Below are 19,563 nucleotides of genomic sequence, written 5' to 3'. Positions count from 1 at the left end.
AAATAAATTAATTTTAAAAAGTTATCTTTGCTTATGTTTTTTTCTGTCCAATCCTTCTGTTTTCATTTTTAATCCATGGTTTATCCTTTTCTCTTCTCTTTGTTTTTTTTCTTGTTATATTTGTGCTTCCCAACTTGTTTTTCTTTTTAATTGTGGTAAAAAACATAAAACTTTTTTTTTAATCACCAAAGATTCCCTTGGTTATTTCCCCTCATTGAGGTGATAATTTGAAGGATTTTTGTCTGTTATCCATATTTGTCAATTATAGTGGATGTTGTTGGTTTACTTCTTCCTTATCTGATATTCTTTGGGGAACTTACCTTTTCCTGGTACTGACCACATGCTTCACGGCAAACTAACAACCTCCTCTTCTAAGACCAGAGAGGTCACACCAGAGATAGGCTGTGATTGACTCAGGCCGATCAGCACATTTCCACCTCTGTGCACTGACACTGATTTAGGAGTGGACATTGGACCTCAGATGATTTGATAAAGGTGGCTTTCAGTACTCTTGCTTATAACGTTGGGACAAGAATATGCATTTTCTCCTACTGGACGCAAACAGGGAAACATAACCCAGTTGCAGTTGGCAGCCACATTACATTGTCAAGGGGAACTGGTTTCAAGATGAAGGATAAAGCTCACATGGTACATAACTGAGCCGAGGGTGAAAAGAAAATCAATCTCTGATGACCTTGTTGAGTCTCTGGATCATCCAATTTTGAAGCTTACTCTACCTGTGACTTTGCCACTTAAGTGAGCCTAAAATACACTATTATTTGTTAAGCCCTTTATTTTTATTTGTTTATTTATTTATTTTGGTTAAGCCCTTTAAAACCGAGATTTCACTGATGTCCTTAACTGGTATATCAAGAATAGTTAATTAGTCATTTTTATTAAGACATATAACATCCGGATTTTTAAAAATAATTGTATTTATTTTTTAGCTGTGCTGGATCTTCACTGCTGCTCTGATTTTTCTCCAGTTGTGGAGAGTGGGGGTTACTTTCTATTTGAAGTGTGAGGGCTTTTCAATGTGGTGGCTTCTCTTGCGGTGGAACACTGTCTCTAGGGCTCACGGGCTTCAGTAGCTGCGCCTGTGGGTTTAGTAGTTGCAGCTCCCGAGCTCTAGAGCACAGGCTTAACAGTTGTGCATAGGCTTATCTGCTCCATGGCGTGCGGAATCCTCCCGGACCATGTCTCCTGCATTGGCAGGCGGGCTCTTTACCACTGAGCCACCAGTGGGGACCAAAATTTGAATTTTTGATCAATAACTATAATACCTGCTACTATTTATTAAATATCTACTCGGTGCCATTACATTGAAAACTGATTGCAATCATTGTCATTAAAGTATAATTTGGTGTCAGCTACAGAGGGAGAGAGAATGGCACAGAAGGACACACAGAAGCGACATGTTACCATAAACAACTTTTGATTTAAAAATAGGCGTTCTGTCATTATTAAAAGGTTCTTTAGCCACTCCGTTGAAGGGACCTTCCCAGGGCAGTGGAGTCGGGGGGTGGTTATTCATACACATTGTGTTGTCCCTTTGGCTATCTTACAGTTTCTTCTTACCTCCCCTCTCAGAAACAGACACAAATTCCTCTCCTTGTCGCACTCAGAGCTGTCTGGCCCTTGTCTGTGATGCCTTGCCACTCAACTTACACTCAGGTTCAAAGGTCTCACCTTTGACCCAATAAATATTTTCCTAATAAATACCTTCAAAAAGGTGAATTCTGATGCCAGTTATTAAGATAACAGTTTCACCTTGGGTTGCAGAGAAGGGGGAACTGGGATGTGAAATGCAGGTCTGCGTGTCTCTGAAGCCCAAGGCCTTTTTATTACACCACAGCCACTCCCAACAAGAGCAATAAAGGTTGTTGTGTGACTGCTGTGTCTGGGTTAGAAAGGGCACGCACCTTCCACAGTTGCTCTTGGGGACATAGATGTGAACCCTCAGCTGCCCACGTGAGAGGCTGACTATGCTGGGCCACCAAGTGGAGACAGATAGAGATGCCTAGGGAATCTCAGCTCTTTAGAGACGCCTAAGGAATCCCAGCTCTTCTGTATCTTCTCAGTCCAGTACCAGACCCCCAGGAGCCATATTCTGACTGCAAGCTGGGTGGGAACTGCCTAAATGAGCCCAGTCAAATCCTAAATCGCTATCCTACAAAGACAGTGAGTTTAGGATGGGTTAGACACAGCAATAGATAACTGGGGAAAATGCACAATTTATATTCATTCAATCATGCAACATATTCCTTGTCCTTATGGAGCTCACATTCTAGTTGGGAAAAGCTGTCAGATTCACTATGAGTAGGCTTTAAACTGCTTTCCCATTTGGACATCAGCATTATTTATTGTGACGCAGTGGTAAAGAATCCACCTGCCAATGCAGGAGACACAGGAGATGCGGGTTTGATCTCCGGGTTAGGAAGATCCCCTGAAGTAGGAAATGGCAAGCCAATCCAGTATATTACCTGGAAAATTCTGAGAAGCCTGGCTGGTGGGCTACTGTCCATGGTGTCATAAAGAGTTGGATGCAACTGAGCATGCACACGCATTATTTATTGTATGTATCACTGTTCTCAAGGGCCTCTGGATGTTATGTTTTAATCAACATGTGGAGACAGTCTTTGCTTTTGATACGTTTGTCATTCTGAATGATGATACACAGGACTTTTTGTTTAATAACAATTTTTTTCTATTAATATTTTGGTTTTCATCTTCTTGAGTACTTTTTGCCATCTGACTTTTTAAAATTAAACATTTTGTCTTGAGATCACTATTTATAACACACGCAGTTATAAGAACTAATGTAGAGCTCTCCTGTCCCCTTTACTCAGTTTATCACAAACAGTAATATCTTGCAAAACTATAGAATGTTATCACAAGGATATTGATATTGACATAGTAAAGAAACAGAACATTTCTGTCACTACAAAGATCTCTTCTATTGTCCTTTTAAGCTCTCCTCTCCCTTATACCAGGGCTTCCCTAATGGCTCAGATGGTAAAGAATCTGCCTACAATGCAAGAGACGCAGGTTCGATCCCTGGATCAGGAAGATCCTTGGAGAGGGAATGGCTACCCATTCTAGTACTCTTGCCTGGAGAATTCCATGGACAGAGGAGCCTGGCTGGCTACAGTCCATGGGGTCACAAGGAGTTGGACACAACTAAGTGACTAACACTTTCACTTTTCTCCCTTGTACCAATGTTGACTCCTGGCAACCAATAATCTGTCTTTCATTTCATAATTTTGTCATTTCAAGCATTTTATATATATGGATCATACAGTACGTAACCTTTTAGAATTAGCTTTCTTTCATTCAGCATAATCCCCTGGAGATTCATCTAAGTTGTGTGCAACAATAGTTTATTCCATTTAACTGCTGTGTAAGTATTCCAGGGCATGGATAGACCAGTTTGATGATCTATCTGTTGCAGGATGTCTGAGTTGTTTCTACTTTTTGTTATAACAAATAAAACTTCTATGAACATTTGTATATAGGTTTTCATGTGAAATGCAGGTCTTCATTTCTCTGGGATAAATATCCAGGAGTGCAATTTCTGGGTCATGTGGCAGTTACATATTTAGTTTTTATCTTTTTAATTAAAATTTTTTTTATGTATGTATGTATTTGTTTATTTATTTTTGGCTGCCCTGGGTCTCTGTTGCTGCATGCAGGCTTTCTCTAGCTGTAGCGAGAGGGGCTGGTCTTCGTTGCGGTGCGCAGGCTTCTCATTGTGGTTGCTTCTCGTGTTGTGGAGCACAGGCCCTTCAGTAGTTGTGGTGCATGGTCTTAATTACCCTGTGGCATGTGGGATCTTCCTCGATCAGGGATCAAACCCATATCCCCTGCACTGGCAAGCCAATTCTTAACCACTGGAACATGAGGGAACGTTTCCCAGAGTGGCTGTATCATTTTATATTTCCACCAGTGATGTATGAGTGATCCAGTTTCTCCGCATGCCACCTGATTTTGGGACACTAAATATAGCTTCCCAGATAAATATTAGGACAGTTTTTTTTTTTTTTTTAATTTTTGGTACCAATTCTTTGTCAACAAGATTTAGGCCTCTAGCATTCTGGTTGGCTCCTAGGGGTAGGGTGAGGGCATGGAGAATTAGAAAGAGGATGAAGAGCCTAAGAGGACATCTTATTCTGGTTTTCTGACATCTTGTTTTAACCTGTTTCTTTTGTAATTGTATCAGTAATCTCTTTCCCTTCAGGTGGTCTTTTCAAAGGCACAGAAAATCTTGAAGACTGAGAAGAACTAGATTAACTGTAAAAGCTAGAAGAGCTTTGAATTCAGTGAAAGGTAACAGGGCTTTAGCTACAACTCACTAGGTAGTCAAATCAGTCTTTACTAAGTAGCTGGTTTTTAAAGCAAATTCTCTAGGTAAGGAGTGACTCCTCTAATGAAGCCCAGAGATAATTACATCATGCCCTATTTTCTCTTAGGCAGATATGATTCCTGTTAAAGCCATTGAAATATTTAGACATGACATACACCCAGATCTAGAGTGCAAAAGTGTAGATTGAAAGATTTCTGCCCCAACTCTAAAGATTTTTAATAGACTGTTTTAGACAGAACTTCTAATTATTTTTAAAAATTATTTATTTATTTTTCTATCTATTTATTTATGGCTGTGCTGGGTCTTCATTGCTATGCATAGATTTTTCTCTAATCATCATGAGCTGGGATTACTCATTGTGCTGTGTGGGCTTCTCATGGTGGTGGCTTTCCTTGTTGGGGAGTGCAGGCTCTACATTGCACAAGCTTCAGTTGTGGTGTGCAGAGCTTAGCTGTCCCAAGACATGTGGGATCTTCCGGGACCAGGGATCGAACCCATGGCTGCCGCACTGGCAGGCAGATTCTTAACCACTGGACCATCAGGGAAGTCCTAGAACTTCTAATTATTGTATTAAATCCCAAGACTAGTTTAAAAAAACAGTTTTTTAAATGGAGGAATTCTGTGATATGCACATTTTGGTTTGGAAGTTGCCTCTGTCTATTCTGCATTGCTCTTTAGTAGAGAAATCACTCTCTGTTCTAGGGAATAAATTATCATCGTCATCAATGGTATCGATATTGCCCATCCTTCTGGATTAGATTGTTTGATTGTCAAAGGGGAAACAGAAAACTGATTTTTAAACAAAACCAAACTTTCCTTTTGGGCTAGACTCTCCATATTTATGCCTCCTGCTCCCCGCCCTTTGAACCAAATGTTGTGGTAGTTGCTGGTCTATGATTTATATTTCTTCAAGTAAATATGCAACTGCAAAGGAGTTTGACTAGTGCCTGGTGTTACAAAAAAATGTTTATGTGGGTTCAAGCTCATCATCTCCTTAGTGCATCAGTACTGTTTCACAGAATTGACAGGATGATTATTAGTCATTAATAATGTAAATAAGACGGTAGTGGCACTGGCAAAGAATCTCAGCAAGAATTTTTTAAAAGGAAACATTTCGTTGTAATCAATATGTTGTGTAATTAAGGGTTTCCATGTTGATTTGCATAAAGTGAGGTCCACCTGTATTGTATACATACTACAATTTTTCCTCCTTAACATTAACGCGCAAGAAAAACATAAATGGCTCCTGTGAAAATATAACTATAAATGTCTCCTGATTGCTACTGTTTGAGACAAGAACTGCCAATTTAGCCCCAGATGAGCCTCTGCGAGTTTGATTTGTGTTATTATCTCCTACTAAATCATCATTCAGGCGCTCTCCTTCTCACATTTGGCAAACGTGGGCCCTCTGGGCTGCTCTGATCAAATTTCTAGGTTGTTATTCCAATCAAAGTGGGCCCAGGTAATGGGGAGGAAAAAAATAGCTTATTGTTTATTAAATAAAAATTAACAATTGTAAAGCATTTTCTAATTTATTAAATGCTTTCACCTTATTTCATTTAATCTTCTCAACAAAACTGGGAAGCAGAAATTCCAGGCTATCCTCCTTATTTCAAAGATGAGGGATCGGAGGTTCAAAAATACTAAGTGGATTGCCGGGAATAACAAACAATAACTGCCAAAGTCAGAACTCTAGAGTCTAAATACTATTCCTGTAATGTCCAGACTTTTTGTGCAACTTACTGAGAAGAAGGAAGAGACCCCTCCCATGGTGGGGAACATTAAAATGCATTTGTCACACTGAAACTTAGCAACACATTTCTCCTTTCTTTTTAAGCCATCTTAACCAGACTCAACATTTATTGGAGGGATTATTACCTGATTGCATTACCTCATTCTTCCTGAACACGGGAAATTTCTATTTCCCCTGACAGACCATTTCACCATTACAAGATAGGGCTAAATCTATATTTAAAATGTTCGTCAGATGGCATGCCATCTTAAAGCAGATTCTCCCAGGATCTTAGTTACTCCTATATTGTCATAAGGAAATGTGAATCCCTGAATCTACCTTCCTACTTTCTTCACTCAGTGGATTCCCTATCAGTTTAAATAATTCACTGCCTGGCCCCTATTGGAAATATTGGCAGGCCATGTGCTTGATCTGCAGAGGGGTTCATATGTCCCTTTAGATGACTCTTTTAATTTAACTGCCTAAATAACTGTGCACAAGTATGGCTTTTGATATCCCTGGATGGATGTCTGCCATTATCCCACATCTGACCACGTGTTGGTATATGTCCATGACCATGGATTATTATACATGCAGTAAGGGTACATAATTTGTTTTTCCCAGCTGATTTCTAACTATAACCCGATTTATTTAATCACTCCCCGCTTTTAAAATTTTGTTTCCTCTCCACAGAGTTAAAAGGGAAAGAAAGAATGAATGAATCAAAGGAGAATGAATTCTGTAAACATTAAAAAACACTTCAAAGTAGGCAAAAAGTGTTTGTGGGCTCAATTATTTTGAGTCTGGTTTGCCTACCTTACCTTTTTTTTTTAAAGTCCTGTCTCAGTTGTTGCATTTAATTACTATACTGTTTCAAACATTTCACTTCTCACTATGTCTTCTATACTACACATATCATAATAAACACTGGCTATGATCCTAACTCAGGCTTGCTTTAAAATAGACGTACTTAAGAATCTGAGCAAGGGAAAAAACCATGCTAACACTCACAAGGCACATTCTTTTCTCACGCCTTCCTCAGACTATTGCCCAGGGCAGTAAATTGCAGGGTAAAATAACTGGTTTATTATTTGCTGTTTTCTTTCACTCTGTTAAGAAAAGCTACATTGCTGGCAAACTGACAGAAAATTTAAAAATAGAATCCAGTATATTGTATGCATGCTTGGTGAACGTGTTCAACATATAATATTCATGTGAGCTGTATTTCTTTTTTTTTTTTTTTTTTTTTGAGCTGTATTTCTTTGAATTTTTTTTTTTAACTGGAATCTACAAAAATGTAGTGAGTGAGTTTTTTAAACTGGGTGGGATAAGCAGAAAGACCATAAGAAAAGCAGGCAATGATTTTTGCCTTCCACTCTTCCTAAAAACACAAATAAGTCCTCACCTCACAACTGACCAAAAACATTTTTATTTTTTTGAGGGAAAAGCAGATTTTTAAAAAGCGTTGATTTTTTTGAATCTGTGTTTCACTAATACTACCGTTATTTAGCTGCTTAGAAAATGCTCAAAATTTTTTCTTACAGTGTAGCTCTTAATGAATCTTCCTTTTTCCTCACCCATGAATTTTCATTACTCTGCTTTTGGCCTTGTCTTCTATAAAATGTACCATTTTCACTCACAGTTTAAGACAGGTTTTGATGTTCTTAGTATGACATACTGTATGTAATGTTAGCTGTTTAAAGCTGGAGATCAGATTGTACATAATAACATATGTAGTTTGGATTATATAAACACTACAGGAAGGACGGGAGACAGGGCCCTTCTGTGTACAAATTTCAGATTGCTAGCTGTATGCCTGTTTAGAATGTTAAACACTCCTAACTAGGCAGTGATGAAGTTATTTCTTTAATGACTGTGACTTCTGAAGCTGTAAAGACAAAAAATTTTCAGCTAAAAATAAAGATGATGCTGGTAAATAATATATTTACTTGCTTGCTACTTAGGGAGCTTTGAGGAGGGGGGGAAATGAATTTTGTTGTCTTCAAAGCTCAATCCAACTGAGCAATTTCTTAAATAACTTGGAGAACATAGCTGAGAAGAGCCAGAGACAGAAGAGCAATGCAAATTGTACATTTCACCCATTATAAAGAAGTTGGAGTCAGGGAACTCTACTAGTCTATTTCCCTAGGATTGTTTCTTTTGGATTTTAACATTTCAGATTGGTTAAGACTAGCCTGTGTGTGGATTTTTTTTTCTTTTTATTGTGTCATTCTTTTATTATTAACATTGTTGTCCTGCTTTTTCATCTGTTATTTAAAGTTTGGTAACTTTCATGCATTTCAAGAGAAATTAAAACATATTACCATATTTTTCAGCAATGGGACATTTCAGAGTGAAAAAATAAGTCACAGTTCTTCTGGTTTAGTAACTTTATATTTTATTTTAAATATTCATATCTTGCTTTATTTCAGGAAAACTTAAAGGTCGCTGGTATGTTTACTGCTCAAGTATCAACACAGTAATAACCAGGCCTTTGAAACTGTGGGTGAAAAATCCAGCAAAAATTTCAGTCATCTTTTATTTATGTAAGGAGATTGTGTGGCATCTTACTTTCTGTCCCTTTTCACAGGAACTTTAAACATGGACGCTCCTCTTCCCGGGTATCTTTACATTGGGAAGCTCTGCTGAGGCTGAAGTTTTTATGGGGGAACTTATTTAAAAGACAGTTGTCTTTAAAGGCGTATTTGGCTCAGCAAGGTTAGGGGTTGCCAATAAATCCATTTATAGCAACTTCTGTGTTCCCTGCTCTAAGACACATGATTGGGGTGACCCGTGTATGATTCCCGCAGGCCATGCATGGCAGCGACGGTCCTAAGTAGATCGCTCTTAGACCAAGGCTGGTCCAACGGGCTTCGGGTGTGGGCTGGGCTGCGCCTCGCGGGCTGAACTGCCTGCCTGGGAACCCAGGGTTCCCGAATCCATAGGCCCTACCCCAGCTTTCACTCTTCTGTGGAATAACAAAACATTTTGGGAACTCGGGAACTTAATTTACTGCTGCGGACGGAAACAATAATAGCATCTTTGTGTTTCTCCTACCTCTATACCTCCCTCCTCCCGCCGATACAAGCATGACGTTGGCACTCCGTGTGTGTGTGCAGACAACACAGGGCCCTCCGTGTCCGTGTGTGTGTGTGTGTGTGTAAGCGCGTGTGTGCGTGCAGACAACACAGGGCCAGCCCGGAGCGGAGGGAGGAGGCTGCAGGGACGCGGCCCCGGGGACGTCCGAGGCAATCACCGGTCCCTGAACCTCCCTAATTCGAGTTCGGGAAAGAAAAAGGCACAGCAGGCGAGATGCCCTTTACACCTCCCATCTGCTTTAGCTCATTCTTGCCCTAGAAAGTGAGTGTGTGTAGTTAAGTGAGGCAGAGAAAATTCAAGAAAGCCACACAAGTCACCCTAAAGCATTCACCAAGACTTCAGCTTGGTTAATTGCTCCCAGATGTCCTCCTCGGCTGTTTTCAACAAGCAGCAAGGAGGCGAGGCCAGGCCACTTTACTGATTTTTAGAGGCTGGGGAGAAAAAAACAACACCACAATCACCCATTTTGATCCAATCCTGGAAGGGCCCAAACGCAGCCGCGGGGACTAGGCCCCCTGAGCGAAGCTGGGGTCCCTGCAGAAAGTTCGCCCGCCGCGTCCCACCGGTTCCGGGAGCCGCCGCAACCCGGGCCGGGAAGGGACGCGGGAGGCGCGGCCCGGGCGGGCGCGCGAGAGGAAGGTGCCTTCGGGAACACGCGCAAGGGCGGGGATTCGCGCTGCCAATGAGGCCCCGGTGTGGGCTGTGCGAGGCGGGGGGACGGGCCGGAGCGCAGCCTTAGCAGTGGCAGCTGCAGGAGCAGCGGCCGCCTTGGGAGCCGGAGGAGAGGCAGCCGCGGAGCGCTGAGCTGGCCGCGCCCCGAGGCCCGGCCCTGGGGGTGGGTAACCGCGCCGAGGAGCTGGAAACTTTCCCGGCAGGTAACTCCCGCCGCCCTGGCGCCGCCGCCGGCCTCCGCGAGTCCCGAGCCGCGCCTGCTGCTGCGGTGCAGAGGGGAGCAGGGGGCTGGGGAGAGGAGAGGGTGATGGGGAGAGTGGAAAGGCATGTGGGAAAGTTTCTGGAGCTTCCCTGCCCCCCCTCGTTGGGCACACCCGGGAGCTTTCCGGAGATAGGCACAGACATGTTGTGCGCTCCGGGCCTTGGTCCCGGCGGCTCCGGAGGGTCGGTGCCTTTCCTTCGCCTACCCTCCGCGCCGGACCAATCTGGCCCCGGGCAGAGCTGAGGTTCGGGGGCACCGGGATCTTGCGGCCGCACGCTTGAGTTTCGGGACCACCCCCGCCCGGCGCGCCTCCCCGCTCCCCTTTCCGCCTCCTCTTTAGCATTCGGGCTTGGCAAGGGCCTGGGCTGCGCCTGGTACCTGGGGCGGGGGAGGCGGGAGAGAGGCGCGCCTGGCACGGCAGGTCCAGAGTGCCCCCGAAGTGTAGATGAGCGCGGGTCGCGAAGTTGGCGGGTTAAACTTAAGCCTCGGGGGGAGCGTAGTGCCCCACTCTGGGTTGAAAGTATTGTTCGCTTCCGAGAACACTGCGAGGAGTATGTCCACGTTCTTTGGGGGTGGGGTGAGGGGGGGGGGTGAGCACGGATTAGACCTTGAGGGAGAGTTCGAGATCAGGATTGTTTTTGGAGAATGAAGGGTGGTCACTTCTTTTGGGGGACTTATGTCAGGGCGCACGTTCTTTCTGGGGGACTTTGGGGTGCGGGCGCGCTGCTCTGGGGGTGTGAGGGGCTCCCGGCTTTGGCGCGGCAGCTTTCCGGAACGGCTGGCGAGGAAGGAAGCCCCAAGGCATTATGTGCCGTGTTTGCAGACAGAAACGTCTCTGAACCGGCGTTTTCAAAACTTACTTCACTTATTGTGTAAGGCTCCGGGAGGAAATGTGGCGGTGGCCAGGTAGAATCCCGGCGCCGCGGTCAGGGGTTCAGAGGACAACGGGCTCGGCGACAGTCTTCCCCTCCCAGCCCCCTCCGGCCCACTGCTGACAGCCCCAGATCCCCGTGCCTCGAAGGATGGAACTCGTCTAGGTGGCTCTGTTCCCTGCAGTGGAGTAGGCTCCTGGAGGTTAGGAGGGTACCTTCATCTTGAACTTGACCCCAGGAGCATCGCCGTCTGGGCGAGATACAAGGGAAAAGGAAGCTGAATCTTCCCGTGGGATGGGCCTCGAACTCTGGCAAGGAAAGGAAGAGCTTGGTTTAGAATCTTTGAGGAATGGGCTTAGGACTGCTGAGGTCATTAACTCCAAATGCCAGGCCATCAGACTGCAGAAGTTAATGTGTTTGGAGGGGGTGGGGATGGGAGAAGAAAGGACACACCTGGTTAGTTGGTGCGGAGTTGGTATTTCTCTGTAGTGGAAATGAAGGGAGTCTGCCTCTCTGCTTTCGCCTGAGCCGCTACTCACTCACTCTCTTTTTTTCTTTCCTGGGTCTTTTTTCCTTTCCCTTATTCCTGCCAGCTTGGCACTCCTGGGGAGGGGCCAGGGGAGGGAGAGGAGAAGAAAGCAGTTGGGAACCTTCCCTGGCCAACTTGGAGGTATTTAAGATCTGCTACTAGGAAGATTCCAGGATTTTAACAGCTGCTTCTTGACTGCTGGGAATGAAAGAATTTATGAGCCACTGAGAGCTGTTCATTACAGTGGTAGTCTGAATGTTTTACTCATCTAAGCTACTTAAAGACCTCACAAGGGACCTTCCCTAGAGATGCCAGCTTCTGCAAAATTCGTGTCAGCCAGAATGCTTGGTGGGTGTCAGTGAGAACTCATTGTAAGTATATCTTGGCGGTAATAAGATGAAAAGTATGTGGGAGTAAAGGAAATATGGTATCTGACATCCTTCAGGACTTCCTCCTAGGGTTGCTCCTGTTACCTGCCAAGTGAATTCGGTCCAGGCTTCCGGATTGTTGTGATTTGACAATAAGAGGTGGGAAATAGTGTCATCGATTTTAGTGGAGGCAGGAAAGTCCAGAAATAAATTTAAGGTCACTTTTCATGACCCTGTCTTTCAGCTGTGAGGCTGCAAACTTAAGTTTTGCTGGGACGTGGGAGCCATGGTTTTCCTGCCTTTTTGGTTTAGCCACCAGAATGTCTAAATTATCATAATTTATGTCCAGTGTGGAACTAAAACATAACTGATTCATAGTCAGCCTTTTTCTACTTCCCGTAACAGCCTGTAGAAAAGAACATTTTGTCTCTTTAACCACACACAATTTATTTGGTGCCATAGTGGGTTTTTGATAGTGGCTGATTGAGGGCACAAATTCAAAGACAGTGGAATTTTCTCGATTAAATTGTTCATTTTTAGGCAACATCCCCTTCTGAGTTGCTGATTAATTCTTTATCTCCCAGGAACATTAAAATCAGTATCCCTGGGCTGGTAGAATTGTAATCCATATTATAATGATGCCTGCCAGCATAGCTGGACGTTTGTGTTATGTCGATGTTTCCATTAGGCGTTTCTAACCCGGTTGTAAAGGTTTCTGTCTGGGTTGGGTTGCAAGTAGGCTGTGTATCTCAGTCAGAGAGATGGCTTGGTTTTTTATCTTTCTGATGAAAAGTTTAACTTGTTATAGGAGTAGAGTTTACACAAGCAAAATAAAGCAGAAGAAATATATGTATTGCTGGGGAGGGATTTGTATTAGTTCCCAGGATAGCTTTGTTTTGAACCATCTTTTAAAATGCATATTTCAATAGTGGAAAAACTAGAACCTCTTCCTAACCCCCTACCGGTATACAGATGTTGTCAGTATACTAGGTTCTTAAGCCTTTTTGGGCCTTAGTTTTCTCATTATCATCCCTAAAATGAGATTATCTTTCAACCGTAAAGTTTTGTGACTGTCTAATAGTTGGAGAAATGTAGGCATTCTGGAGCTAGTGCTGTAATGTTAAAGTAGTACTTTGGCGTTTATAAAGGGCTTTACTTACATATATTTTTCTTAAACCCTCAGTTAAGTAAACTGAGGCTGGGCAAGTTAGATCAGTTTGCTTGAAATCATCTGTAAACAGTGGAGATGAGCTTGAACCTAGGTCTTCTGATTCTTTCTATTCCAGCCTCCATATCTCTTTTTATTTATGAAGTCACAAGTGAATTGGCTAAAACTTGGCAGACAGACTCACGTTACTATGTGGCATTTTCTCATAATATTTCATTTATGAGTTACTTGGGTTTCAGAACCCCAGGGTTAACATCTATGCTTTGATGTCAGAGATTAAAAACAGTTCAGTAATAATGGTAATAGAAAATTCTCCCCAAGAGAGTTTCAGAAATTCATATACCTTAAACTAATCATTTGTTTATTTCCAACTTATTTTTTTATTAAGTAGACTTCAGGATCTGGTGTGATTTATAATCCCGACTAGTAACCCAGACTGCATTCTTAAGGAAGTCACTTCTTAAATCTGTGCGTCTTTTTAAAAACAAGTAATGAATATATCATTTGCTTTTCATCTTGGTATCTCTCAGCCGAATTACAAAGCCTGGATAAATGTCCCATTTTTGGTGAAATTGTTCTTGGGCTCTTTCTACTGATGTCTGGATAAATCTGATTTTGCACCACTTGCTGTGCAAAAAGAAAAAAAATTCTTCTGTTATGCTATTGGTTTAATGGTAAAGAAGTGGTAGGCTGCAGGTGACCCATTTTCACTGACTCTGAATGTTTATACTGTGTCCTGCTTGCCTATTTAAGAGTAGTGAGTGCAACTTGACACTCATTTGGAAGCTGGTATGGATTTTCTTTAAAGGGTTCTGAAATAAATTATGTGCTAAGCTATAGACTCTTTTATGTCTGAACAACTTGTCCTTCTTCAGCTTCTTATTCTCAGAAGACTGTCTTTTCAAAATACTAAGCAATTAATGAGTACCCGTAGTTCAGTTGCTAAGTCGTGCCCCACTCTTTGCAACCCCGTGGACTGCAGCATGCCCCGCTTCCCTGTCCTTCACTATCTCCTGAAGTTTGCTCAAACTCATGTCTGTTGAGTCGGTGATACTGTCTAACCATCTCATCCCCCTTCTCCTCCTGCTTCAGTCTTTCCCAGCATCAAGGTCTTTTCTAATGAGTCGAATCTTCACATCAGGTGGCCAAAGTTTTGGAGCTTCAGCATCAGCTCTTCCAATGCATATTCAGAGTTGATTTTCTTTGGGATTGACTGGTTTGATCTTGAAGTCCAAGGGACTCTCAAGAGTCTTCTCCAGCATCACAACTCTAAAGCATCAATTCTTTGGTGCTCAGCCTTCCTTATGGTCCAGTGGCCATTCTGACTGGTATGAGGTGATCGTAGTTTTGATTTGCGTTTCTCTAATAATGAGTGATGTTGAACATCTTTTCAGGTGTTTATTAGCTATCTGTATATCTTCTTTGGATAAGTATTTGTTAGGTGTTCTGCCTACTTTTTGATTGGGTTGTTTGTTTTTCTGGTATTCAGCTGCATGAGCTGCTTGTGTATTTTGGAGATTATCATTTGTATAACCTTTGTATCATTTGCTGTTATTTTGTCCCACTCTGAGGGGCCTATTCCCTGGTGCCTCAGATAGTAAAGAATCTGCTGCAATGCCGGTGATCAGGGCTTGATCCCTGGGTTGGAGATCCCTGCCATTGAGAAGAGAATGGCAGCCCACTCCAGTATTTTTGCCTGGGAAATCCCATGGACAGAAGAGCCTGGTGGGCTATAGACCACGGGGTTGCAAAGACACTACTGAGTGACTAACACTTTCACATCCATACATGACTACTGGAAAAGCCATAGCTTTGACTCTACAGGCCTCTGACTGACTGTAAAAAGGCTGCCATCTCCAGGTGTGTGTGGAGAGAGAGAGTTATGAAGCAGTATTTGCTAATAAAGTTGGGAGAAGAGTTATCAGTGTGCTAGAAGGGGACAAGAGCAGCAAAACAGAAGAATGGCTTCTGGTTTTTATTATCAGAATAGATTTTGAAGGATAGGAGAGGACTTTAGATAAAGAAGGCTCTTGGGAAACATCTTGTACAGCATAGAACGGGTTCTGGTTTGGGTTGTCCATGTTACTGATGGGAGTAACCCTTCTAGGATAGATGTCCTCTTTAGGGGTGCCCAAAGGTGTGTGTGATCAAGGAGAATATTCTGGAAAGAAGAGTCGCATAGGTAGAAATGTCAAGGACAAGAAAAGCATTGCAGAGGGATGGCATAGTCCCTGGATTTTAGTCCCCACAGATTTTGCCACTACCATGAGGGAATTTATTAGTAGAAATCTTCCAGTCACAACTATATGTAGACGTGAACCTAAGATGTTCAGCCGTATAGCCCAGAGCCATGGTGACTCACCACCCTCCCTTCCGTACCCGGAAGAGACTTAATACCTCTGTGAGTTGGGGGTTGGATTTGGGGAAGTCTCTAAGCAACACTTGGGTGTGATCTTTTCATGCATATATACTCATGCAAAAGTAGGATCGTATATTACATGAACTTTTGAAGAAATACGAAAGAGATTTGACATACAAAGGTGCATATAATGTATTTGCACAGTTTGTAGTACAGTGTATGCTTATGTGATATGCACCCTTTGCCCCACCCCTGTTATATCAATACATTCTTTGGCACAGCCTTAATGGTTGTTTTGTAAATTCATTACATACATTACTATAATTTGTTTAACCAACCCATTTTGACATTTAGGTGTTTGGAAAGAAATCTCTTAGGCTATCAGAGCCCTTTGTCTCAGGATGTGATTTATTCATCATTAAATCAAAGGACCCAATACAAAATAAAGTAAAAAAAAAAGTCAGAGAGCCCAGCACATTGGGATACCTGGCTGCTGGTAGTTTCAGAACCTCACATCATCAAGAAACTGACTCTTTTGACGACTGGGGGCGGGGGGGGGTGGGCAGTGGGAAGGGATGGACTTGGACACACTGCTCTATTTAAAATGGATAACCAGCAAGGACCTGCTGTAGGGCACAGGGAACTCTGCTCAATGTTTCGTGGCACCCTGGATGGGAGGGAGTTTGGAAGAGAGTGGATACATACATGTGTATGGCTGAGTCCCTTTGCTGTCTACCTGAAATATCACAGCATTATTAATCAGCTATACTCCCAATATAAAATAAAAACATAAAAAACCCCCCAAAACAAAGCTGAATCTTTGTTCTCAGCTCCAATTTGGGAAAACCCTGGAGAGAACTCAGATTGGCTTGATGCCAGCCAACAGTTAGAGTTGGCAAGTCTCCGTTAGGTCCACAAGATGGGACTGTGGGGAGACCAAGTGTCCCACACAGAAGGGGGTTATTATTAATAGAAAAGGGAGTGAAATTTTCTCAGTCGTGTCCGACTCTGTGACCCCATGGACTATATAGTCCATGGAATTCTCTAGGCCAGAATACTGGAGTGGGTAGCCTTTTCTTTCTCCAGGAGATCTTCCCAACCCAGGGATCGAACCCAGGTCTCCCACATTGAGGGAGCTGGGTAAACAAAAAGGGCTTGCTGCCTAATGCAGGATAGGTTTCCAGAAGTGGTATTACTGGTCATAACTCCATACCAATATGCAGAAGAATATGAACCTTTTTAATGCTCCTGTGATATATACACTATAGTCTTGAGGGTAGTAGACTTTCCCACATTCTGCGGGTATCTGAATGGCTGCATGCTCAGGCACTTGGATAACAGGGTATTGAATTACTGCAAAAAAAAAGAGAGAGTTGGTCATTATTCCCATGTAACCCATTATACTCCCTTCTGTCTGCCATGCTTTATTCTAAATTACTGGGGATTAGTAACATCAATTATTAATGTTTATTGAGTGCTTGTTGACTCTGAGCTAGATGACTGAATTTAAAAAATTATGTGGGAATGAAACCGTGTTGTTCTTTCTTCACCCATTGTCTTACATACACAAAGCGCTGTGGCAGAGGTAATCTTTTGCCCATACCGCAGCATTCCCCATCCTGGTCCTCCCTCCCTTCTTGTGGTTTAAACTAGCAACCCTTTATTTGCTTGGAATTCAGAAACTGGAGCTGAGTTCTGCTGGGTGGTTTTTCTGCCTGGGTCTGGGCTCACTCAGGCTTTATGGGTTATATCATCTGGTTTTGCATGATTCATTGCAGGGGCCACTGCTGTAATAATTTACCATGTTGCTTGATAATATAATCCTGTTTTTGGTTAGTTTTCCATTGCCCATGTGTTTCAGGGTAGATTGGGTGTATTTTCTGCCCCAGGTAGTGAATCTTGATTAAGCCAAGTCAACTTTAGTAACACCATACCTGTTGCTAGTGACTGGTTAATGAGTAAGTGTGTGGCCCACTATTGTCAGCGAAATAAAACAGGTTGACACTCTGAAAATCACAAAGATGGAAGGGGCCTAAGACCACAGTGACTTTTTTTTAGTTGCAGAATTAACCAACCCTGAAACCACTGTGACTCAGAACTTCTTATGTGGGGAATTTTTTTTATTGTTTGAAGCAGTGATTCCCAAAGTAGAGTATGCCAGACCATCCAACATGGGAAGAAATAAAATATTAGAAGTTTGTCTAGAAAAAAGCTTTACTAATATTTAATAGATGAGTTGACACTAGTTGGTATATCTGAGAGTCTTCTGTCACTTAGGTTATATAAGGTCGCCTGAGGGCAGAGGAGGCATTTTACAACCTGCTGGAATTGACAATGGCATCCTCATTCTTATCCTTGCCTTTGGTGAACTCTATCCATGTAAATAGATTTATGGGTTATATCATCTGGTTTTAAGTAAATTGGCTCCTACAAAATAGGCAAGTGGTTTAAAAAAGATTCTTACAAAGAAAGTTAAATGATAATGATGTAAATCTAAAATCCATAGGAATAAGAAAATGTCTTATTTGAGATTAGGAAATGACTTTTATTTATTTTTTTTAGGAAATGACTTTTAAATCAAATTTAATGAGTTGGCACCAACATTGTGTGTAGATGTATATTAACAAATACAAATAAACTTGGGAATACTGTTTGAATCATTCTCATCCTTTAAAGAGCTTTTAATGGATGTTTTATCATGTATGGGCTTCCCTGGTAATTGATAACTCTAGGGCTTTCCTTATGGCTCAGCTGGTAAAGAATTCACCTGTAATGCGGGAGACCTGGGTTCAGTCCCTGGGTTGGGAAGGTTCCCTGGAGAAGGGAAAGGCTACCCACTCCAGTATTCTGGCCTGGAGAATTCCATGGACTGTATAGTCCATGGGGTCGCAAAGACTTGGACATGACTGAACGACTTGAAGAAGTGTTTTAATTACATATAAGCTATTAGGGGTACAGGTTTACTTCCTTTTTTTTTTTTTTTTCACTGTTAGGGCTACATGACCAAAAGGTTTTGAGACCACAGTTTAAGTCACTTATTGTCCCTTATTTTCATGTAGTTTTATTACTTAAAGCCAAAAACACCACAGCTAATGTAAGGACAGGGAAGACCCCCGGCAGTTCCCATCTAGGTTTCAAGATTCTCTCTGATATGATTTGTAACTTTCTTTACCAGACCCAGCTGTCCTCTGTCTGTCTGCCACTGAGCCCCTGCTGGGTCCATTGCTAACCTACTTCTTTTCAATTTTGCCTCCGAGGACCTGTTCTCCCCTCCTCCCACTGAAATTTTCATCATCCTTAAAGGCTTAGCTCAAGTAAATAGTACTTTCTCATTCACATTTTTCTGATTTCCCTCTTCTGCCTCTAAATGGTCCCTTCTCTTTCACCTCCCTAGCACATTGCTTGTACATTGATTATAATGTTTTTCTCTGTTTGCCTTTTTATTGAAAAGTCATTTGCCTGCTTGCTTTGCCTATGGGTCGTAGGCTTCTTGGTGGCTGGGGTTCAGCTTGCCTTAGTCATTTTATATAATTGCTTGTTTCCCCTTCTGAGAGAAAGGGAGGCACTCGGAGAACTCACAGGTGTTAAATCCCCTTCTGAGCTGATTACCATGGGGAGGGCGTCTTTCCTCCAGCCCCCTGCAACATTAGGAGGTAGAAAGCGCCATATACTTGTGAGGGCTCTGAGAGCAGGGAGCACACACGGTCAAGACAGGAGGATCTGGGATCCAAACCACAGTCACTTTATTTCAAAACTGTTTTGTCTGCCCTCATACATGTTGCCTGCAGTTACATGTTGTCCTTCTTCACGTGGGAACACTGGCATGAGTGAAAATGGAAAACTCCATGGGATGTTGCTACAAAAATATTCCTGGACCATCTTGGGCAGGTATAGAGAGTTCACAGGAGAGTCTGCTCTCCTTGTGCAGTAATAGGAAAGGCCTGGAGGATTTTATGTGTGAAGATCTAAATGCCTATGGACAGTTAGCTGTCTGCAAGTACCCCCAAGCAAAATCATGGGCGATAATAAGTCTGCAATAGGGTCTGGCCTGAGGGTCTGCGTTGAGAGACAAGTGGTGAGGTTCTCTACTCTGCTCAGCTGAATCAAATTGTTTATGCCTATATTCTCTCTGGTGAGGA

General features: G+C 42.6%; 1 protein-coding gene across 9 annotated transcripts in view; it reads left to right on the top strand.

Annotated features, from left to right (window-relative positions):
• Positions 1–9,905: 9,905 nt before the first annotated feature.
• TANC1 (tetratricopeptide repeat, ankyrin repeat and coiled-coil containing 1) overlaps positions 9,906–19,563 on the top strand; it is a 241,903-nt gene continuing 232,245 nt past the window's right edge. For 8 of the 9 annotated variants that reach the window (XM_043894132.1, XM_043894129.1, XM_043894127.1 and 5 more), the window contains exon 1: positions 9,906–10,069. The gene's annotated coding sequence lies outside the window, so the exon portion shown is untranslated. Of the gene's footprint in view, positions 10,070–10,852; positions 11,901–19,563 lie in introns of those variants that run through there. The other variant, XM_043894126.1, reaches the window with a different exon arrangement.

Source organism: Cervus elaphus, chromosome 33, assembly GCF_910594005.1.
Source record: "Cervus elaphus chromosome 33, mCerEla1.1, whole genome shotgun sequence".
In the NCBI taxonomy this organism is placed as follows: domain Eukaryota; kingdom Metazoa; phylum Chordata; class Mammalia; order Artiodactyla; family Cervidae; genus Cervus; species Cervus elaphus.
This window is presented reverse-complemented; position numbering and strand designations above follow the sequence as displayed.